This window comes from Glycine max, chromosome 13 (assembly GCF_000004515.6).
Source record: "Glycine max cultivar Williams 82 chromosome 13, Glycine_max_v4.0, whole genome shotgun sequence".
NCBI lineage: Eukaryota > Viridiplantae > Streptophyta > Magnoliopsida > Fabales > Fabaceae > Glycine > Glycine max.
The window spans coordinates 6,415,375-6,424,170 of NC_038249.2; the positions used below are offsets into that span (position 1 = coordinate 6,415,375).

At 37.1% G+C, this 8,796-nt stretch overlaps 1 pseudogene; it reads left to right on the forward strand.

Annotated features, from left to right (window-relative positions):
* Positions 1–314: 314 nt before the first annotated feature.
* Positions 315–6,968, forward strand: LOC121173259 (photosystem II protein D1-like; annotated as a pseudogene).
* Positions 6,969–8,796: the final 1,828 nt, after the last annotated feature.

Below are 8,796 nucleotides of genomic sequence, written 5' to 3' on the forward strand. Positions count from 1 at the left end.
CTTCGACTTGGCTGCCGACGTCAGAGTTGGCGGCATCTTCACGGTGATGCTCTTCTCCATCAAAGTCATCGCTAACCTGTAAGAGAATAACCACCGTGATTTCCTTTTGCCGCTGTGTCCCAACCTCGATGATCTCCACCAGCACCGGCATGCCTCCTTCCTCCACCAGCGCCACCCTCGCCTCTGGTATTGCCACCAACACGCTCACCACGTACGCTGACTTGTCCACCATGTTCGACTCGAAGTCCTCCATCAGCTCCACCAGCACCTTCATGATCCCCACCTTCACCACCCTGATCTTGTTCTCCTTCACCATGCACAGTGATTACAGCGCTTTCGATGCGTCCTTCTTTGTGCGGAACCTCCCACTCCGCAGGAGGCTGACTAGCAGTGGAAAGCTGAACCGCCCGATCGCCGCCTTGCTCTCCTCCACCTACAAGAGTCTTAGCAGCGTGCACGCCGTGTTCTCCTTCACCGTCAGGGTTTCCACGCGCATGTGCGATGCTCTTCTTCATGACTCTTCGACTTTTAATAAAGGAATCCAAGCACAGAATTTTAAAAATAAAAAAAAATTAAATTGGAGCATTTGAAATTCTCAGAATATTAAATTCTTTAGAATTTTAAATTGCCTCATCCAAACACACTCTAAAAGTAAAAGTAGGACAATGGAAAAAGAACAAGGATAAAATGTCAAACCTTCAAGGTGAACATCCCAACCCTCTAACTTTTCCTTTACTTGCAAAAAGTTGATACATGTAAGCACAAAGAGTCATCCAGGTAATAGAAGATTCAGGTAAATGGTGTTTACCAAGGCGAATACTACTCCATCTTCCTTCATCTTGCAGTGTAATAGATGCTGATCTGTAACCAAAGACTACTTAAATTAAATCAAATCAAATCTTAAATTCATTATTTATTATTGATAAAATGGTGCCAATGAGATTTGAATCTGTGAATATGAAACACCGACTCTAACACGGGCACCGGACATGACGTAGACACCGAGATACGACTAATGTCCCAAATATAGGAAACAAGGACACCACTTATATATAATTAAGAATTAAGATTTATATGATTCACATTCTAAAAATATTTATAATATAACTTGAATTTTTTATTTCTTTTAATTTTTATTTTTTTTGCTGCACATATGATTGCAAAGGAGTATCCTGGTCGGTCACTGGGATTTTTAAATTCTTTCGTGGAATCTGCTGGCACTCATTGGTGGGATGTCCCCTCTCCCAACAATGATTTCTCTACACGCACCAGTCAGGATTTGAACCCCTGACCACATGCTTCTGGAGTCCAAGCCCCAGTCACTTGAACTAAACATTGTTGGTTTTTTTTAATTTTTTTAATGATAGTAGTTTCTGGGAAGTGTATAGCCAAGAATAGATGTCAGCTCATTCTCTTGACTCGTGCTAAAGCCGTGTCAAAGAGGTGTCTGATTCAAAAAAAATAATATTTTTAATTGCACCACAGTTGAGGGGTGTTTGACATGTGTCGAAAGTGTGTCCGAAAAGTGTCTAACACATCGACATGTTCTACAGAGGTGTCGATGCTTCCTAGTCCGTGATGGTATGACCTCGCCTAAACTGTCCATCCCCCTCACCACTAGCCTAATCTTTATGCTTTGCAATTCTCTTTTGGTTTGATTTAATTTCATGGAACTAGTTGCTAAAATATTTTAAATCAATTAAATGAACTACCTTTTGCCCCAAAGCAGCAATTTTTCCATCTTACCTACCCTTCTCTAGTTCTTGAATAACTAGTCCATTTGCCAATGTTATAACTTGGAAGGCTTTGCGTCTTCCCTCTTATTTTTGTCTTCCTCCATCATCTCAGTCTCACCACTTTGCTCAACAGATACAGGCATATCAGAATTCACAACTTCACCATTGCCCTCACTTTTACTCATTTTCTTCCTTTTCTTAACTTTTCTTTTGTCAGATATATTTCCATCAGGAAAGTCATGAGCCCTATTGTCCACACTCCTCCACCGGAAAAATTAACTAAGAATGTAAGATGATTGCACAAAATAGGTTTATAGCCTATCTCAGACTAAAAGTAGACAATAAATAAAAAAAGAGCTTTGTTTAGACAACTTAATAGTGAAAATGACATGAAGAGATAAGTTTATCACCATTCAACTAAATAAGAAAAAATCATATTGATACTGACCAACCAAGAAACTAGGGCAACTGTCTTCTTAAATGAATTCCAAACCAAAGCATAATAATCCATGTGCTAGTTTTTGTGTCTTTAAATGAGCAATTAGTAAAATCATCTATCAGTTTGCTCATAATTCACAAAAAAGATAGCTATTTAGCCTTTTCTCCCTGGACTTACAAACCAGAATGACAGTCCCACTTAATTGTTGAAATTCTGATACCAATGACAGATGTCGTACCGGATGTCACGACATCACGCTTCAGAACATGCAGATTATATTTGACAGTATGAACAAATTAAACAAGTAAATAACACAAGAGAATTGTTAACCCAGTTCGGTGCAACGTCACCTACATCTGGGGGCTACCAAGCCAGGGAGGAAATCCACTAAAATAGTGTTAGTTCGAAGATCTAACAGCCACTGTTTACAACCTTCTCACCTAACCACTACCCATGCAACCTCTACCTAAGAGCCACTCTTAGATATGAGAACCCCTCTCACTCCCTCTCAATCACTCTCCCGTGTTTACAAATAAATCAAAGACACACCAGAGATTGCTCTCTGAACAATAGAGATCAACTCTACACACTCAGGTCCAACACTTGATGTTAGGGTAGCATCAAGGTGGCTCACAAAACACTCAAGTCCCAAAACTCACAAAATAACTCTTCAATCTCGGACTTGGTACAAAACCCGTGCAGCCTTCATGTTTATATAGCAGTGTGCGTATCTGGGCTGCAACAACTTGCGCTGGATAAGATCTATCATTCTCCCGAAAAATCTGCACTTAAAGATCTAGAAGATAAAGTTTGATCTTTTAGTTTTTATCTTTAATCTTTAATCCCTGAACGAACTATTCAAGTTTGTAATTCGAACTTTAATTATCTTTTAATTCGTTCCTAAAGATAGATCGCCTAATCTGTTGCTGACTGCACATTAATCTGTTAAAGGTATAACAGATTTATGTGTCCAGTATTTTCGGGCAGGATGTCCTGGACATTGTATCCGACATCGTGGATTCTGCAGCTTCAATTCTTCATTTGACATTTTATCTTGCCTTGTGCATTGTGCAGCCCGATCTGATTCCTTGACATAACGTTGGACATCATGTGCAGCAACTCCAGCTTTCCTTCATTGTCTAAGTGCTTATGTTTTAACAAAATTTTAGCCAATCTTTTAAAACTCAGTAAAGCTAAGCACTAACAATTGTGGATTAATGTCTATCCCTACGCTATGAATTTCTAATTCTCTATAAGAAAAAAAAGGTTAAAGAAAACAAACAATAGTAGTTATCACAATATTAGAGGCTTGTCATGAAATCATGATTTTTTAAAATTATTATTCTGAATGATACTAGAGGCCAAGCCCTAGTGCAACACTAAAGTTGTGCCTTGGTGACCGGTTTGGTCATGGGTTCAAATTCGGAAACAGTCTCTTTGCATATGCAAAGGGTAAGGCTGCATACAACCACCCTACCTCATACCTTCGCATAGCGAAAGCCTTCTAGCACCACCCCACCGGGTGCTTTATTTTATTATTCTAACTGATACTAATACTACTACTAACAACTTTGCCAAGTTTCTGTTACTAAAATTAATTTTATCAGCAGTTCAATTTTAGCACTAAGCATGTATTAGTGACAAGTTATGGTATTATCTCACATCATAAGCCTAAACAAAACAGAAGCATACTGATGCTGTTCTTTTTCTTCAAAAACTTTATGAATCAGATTCTGGGACTCTGCTGCATCTCTGTTGGCTTTGTCCTCTTGGATGATACCTTCATGATATCCATTGTCACTTTTGTTTGACTGTTCTTTCTTTTTCTTCTTTGTTCTATTCTTTTTAGGATCTGTCTCAGCAGAAGGCAATGCAACATTGCCTGAAATATGGACATCCCTGCTAATTTGCTAATGCATATCAGATATCAAAAATTCATTTTCTTTTTTTGACAGGATAACACAAAAATTTTAACGTAAAATCTCGGGAAATTGCAGTGGAGATAATACAGAGTGAAGTTTTGAAGGTTGGACAATTCAAAACATTAAATCTTCATTGAAAGTTACTGCATATGTTCATTTGTAAGGAGAGAGATTCCTTGTCAAGTTTTACTTTTAGCATTGAAGGGGTTTCATTCCGCATTCAATTGTGAAATGGAAGACTATATTTGAAAGTCATTTGCAAATTTAGTTTCTATATCTGCTTACTAGACTTTGTGTGTTACCCAAAATAAACAGATAAATTGTCATTTCACTTGATACTTGGCAATAACCCGCTGGCATTGACATTTCAAAATGAAATTTAGAACACAAAAAGAGCACCACCTTGACATTCCAAAGAACACGTACTTGTCAAAACTAACATTTTAAATACTGTATAAGTTTCTTTAAATTTGTTATTCAATTTTTTAATTTTAAGAATAAAAAATGCTTCTGAAAACATAAGTTTCCTTGAATTAGTTTTTGAAAAAGAGATATGAAATAAAGAGGCATCAACATTTGCTATGAACAGTAACTAATCCATTCCTAAATCACGCACCCTAAATTAGTCTAACACAAGTTTATTTTTTATGCCCTGTCATTGTGCAGATACACTATCAATGAATAAAAAATATCCTAGATATGACTTTTAATGTATTTATTATAAAAGTTAATAAATTTACCATACATAGCAATTTGTGATTAAATGACAATGTAAAAACTCTTTACACTATCATTGCATTCTAATTAAATTTCTAACACACACATAAGGGGCATATCTAGTAAGAACACTTTATGAATGTGAGAACTATAGATTGGGGTCATACAAGCATACATAGTTGGTTAATATTAGAAGTTAGTTGTAGTCACATGACCACTTAACTAGAGACTCCTAATACACCCCTAAAGAATGTCCAAATACAACGAATTGCAATAGAAAAAAAATTCAGCACTCAATTGTTCTATTACAACAAATTTAACAAAGCAATTAAGGTCTTCAAATATGTCTTCAATGCTTGTTTTTTTTTTCTCAAGTGTTTCAGTCAAAATTTGGTAAGGCTTTGGTTGCTTCAAATCCAATGGTGCTCCTAGGATGGTTAACCTCCAAGACTAAAAAATCTTCCTTCAAGCAATGCACCAATTTCCTCTTCCAATCCTTATTGTAGGCAACATTTAAACGCAAAAAAAAAGAAAGACAAGAAAGAAACCAAAAGATGAAATGAAAGCTAAACCAAAAGGAAATTTAACATGACATTAATTCAATGAGATTCAAGGAAAAATAAAGCAAAAGGAAAATACCACAAGCGAAGGTGGAACACAAAGGAAGTCCTAGAATGACACTAGATTAGATTGACAAATTAAAAACAAGACTTAAGGAAAAAATCTACCTGAATTTCAGGTAAAAAGGAGAAAATTATGAAGGTGCAAAAGTTGTTGTCTCGCTAAGCCTGAATCATGCACTTAGCGAGACCAAACCGCTAAGCGAGACAGCAGTGGCTTAGCGATTCAGGATAAGCCTAAAGAGAGTTCGTCCACACCAGCATGCGCCTAGCGTGTATGCAGCTCGCTAAGCGAGACAGTTGTCTCTTTTGCGCTAAGCGCGAGATTGGCACTAAGCCAAATCTCACTTACTCACGCTTAGTGCGAGAATGGCATTAAGCGCACCTTCACGGATAGAAAGCCCTTTTTTTAAGCCTGACTTGTAGAGAGTGTGAGAGAGGTCTGAATAGACTGCAAATTGTGTGGAGAGAACAGAGGAAAAGCTGAGCAAGGAAGAAAAAGGTCCTAACTTGTAGGTAGATTCTAGGTTAAAGAGTAAGTCCTAGGTCTGTATTTATCATCACTTTTATTGCTGCCCCTCTAGTAGATATTGATGGTATTCGTGAGCCTGTTTCTGGATCTCTACTTTATGGAAACAATATCATTTCTGGTGCCATTATTCCTACTTCTGCGGCTATAGGTTTGCACTTTTATCCTATTTGGGAAGCGGCATCTGTTGATGAATGGTTATATAACGGCGGTCCTTATGAACTAATTATTCTACACTTCTTACTTGGTGTAGCTTGCTACATGGGGCGTGAGTGGGAACTTAGTTTTCGTTTGGGTATGCGTCCTTGAATTGCTGTTGCAGCCGCTACTGCTGTTTTCTTGATCTATCCTATTGGTCAGGGAAGCTTTTCAGATGGTATGCCTCTAGGAATTTCAGGTACTTCCAATTTTATGATTGTATTTCAGGCTAAGCATAATATTCTTATGCATCCATTTCACATGTTGGTTGTAGCTGGTGTATTCGGCGGCTCCTTATTTAGTGCTATGCATGATTCCTTGGTAACTTTTAGTTTGATCAGGGAAACCACAGAAAATGAATCTGCTAATGAAGGTTACAGATTTGGTCAAGAGGAGGAAACCTATAATATTGTAGTTGCTCATGGTTATTTTGGCCGATTGATCTTCCAATATGCAAGTTTCAACAATTCTCGTTCTTTACATTTCTTCTTTGCTGCTTGGCCTATAGTAGGTATTTGGTTTACCGCTTTAGGTATCAACACTATGGCTTTCAACTTAAATGGTTTCAATTTCAACCAATCCGTAGTTGATAGTCAAGGTCGTGTAATTAATACCTGGGCTGATATTATTAACCGAGCTAACCTTGGTATGGAAGTAATGCATGAACGTAATGCTCATAATTTCCCTCTAGATCTAGCTGCGATCGACGCTCCATCTATTAATGGATAAAATTTTGATCTTAAGGTAGATTAGTTTTTGAAAATAAAAGGCAATATCAACTTTTTTTATATTGCCCCTTTACTTTTATTTATTTGATTAGTAATCTTTTTATTTATAAATATTTATACATACGTTTTTTATTTCTTTCGCGATTCTTTAGCATTTTTCCTATCTTAAAAGGAAAAAAAGAATGATAACGAACGAAAGGATAGAATTTCATATATAGATCATTTTTACATAGTATAAGGGTGGATGTAGCCAAGTGGATCAAGGCAGTGGATTGTGAATCCAGCATGCGCGGGTTCAATTCCCGTCGTTCGCCCATTAAGTTTATTTATTTTTCTTAATAAATGATTCATTGCAAAAGGATTTTTTTTAGTGAACGTGTCACAGTTAATTACTCCTTTTTCTTGTAAAGACGAAGAAACAATTTTTATTTTCTCTACTATTTAGTACGACGACGAAGAATCAAATTATCACTATATTTCTTCCTTTTTCTACTTCTTCTTCCAAGTGCAGGAAAACCCCAACGAGTTGCGGATGTCCATTGACCAAAATGAAGCGATGTCCTTTCGAAGCTTTGAGCTCAATAGCTCCAACCACATCTATACCCCACATAGAGAATGGCCAAGGTGCTACCAAGACGTTCAAAGGTACGGCCGGAGCATTGACATTATCGGTGAAGGCCTGGCACTTGTGGCACTTCCTCACATGGATGCAACAATAGTTTTCCATAGTGAGCCAGTAATACCCTACCCTCAGAATCTTCTAGGCCATGGCATGCCCGTTGGCATGTGTTCCAAAGGATCCCTCATGCACTTCTACTAGCATTTGCTTAGCCTCCTTGGCATTTACACATTGAAGCAAAACCATATCATGGTTCATCTTGTACAAGATATTTCCACTTAGGAAAAAGCAGGCTGCACAAACATTACTCAGCTCAGCAAGAACAATTTCTTATAATATTCAACCAATTTAGAATCAAGAACTCAACACATAATCACTCACTTTTCCTGCCCCCCCCCCCCCCCCCACACACACACATTTAACTTGGTATAGTTTTCAATATTAGCCTAAATGTTTATCTTTATCCTACAAAAACTAACAAACATTACTCAGCTCAGCAAGAACAATTTCTTATAATATTCAACCATGTAAATGCAGGTGCAGTTTTAGAATCAATAACTCAACACATAATCACTCACTTATAATCAGCATGCTGCTGTTGATTGTTTCCTGCCACAAAATCCTGGTTCATCTTTTCCGTTTTTGGCTCACCTCCTATACCATTATCTAGTTTGATAGAATGGCCATTACAGGAGCTACTTTTCTCTTTTTCCTTTCTCTTCTTTTTCTTTTTAAAATTTTTAAAATCCAGCATCCAGAGCAGTGCAAGGATCTACCAAGTGGTTTGATGGTTGAGTTTCCCTGTTTCAGCAAAAGTGTAATTTATGAACAAAGGAAAGAACAAAAAAAGGTATAGTGATCTACGAAGTGTAATTTACACAAAATTTTGTGCCTTAAAAGAGGTATGAACTTTGAAGTGTAATTCTCAAATTATTAAAGTTGAAAAAATGCACACACATGGCCTCTATTTATAGCCTAAGTGTCACACAAAATTGGAGGGAAATTTGAATTTCTATTCAAATTTCAATTGAATTTGAAATTGAATTTGTGGAGTCAAATTTTGGAGCCAAAATTTCACTAATTATGATTCGTGAATTTTAGCTATGGTTCAGCCCACTAATCCAAGATCAAGTTCAAGTTTCTCCACTAAGTGTGCTTAGGGGTAATGAGGCATGTAAAGCATGTAGCAAGCAAATGCTCACCTCCCCCTCTAAAATTTAATTGGATTGGGATTCTCCCAATTCAATTAAATTTATTTCCAACCACACACATCAAATATTCACTTAAT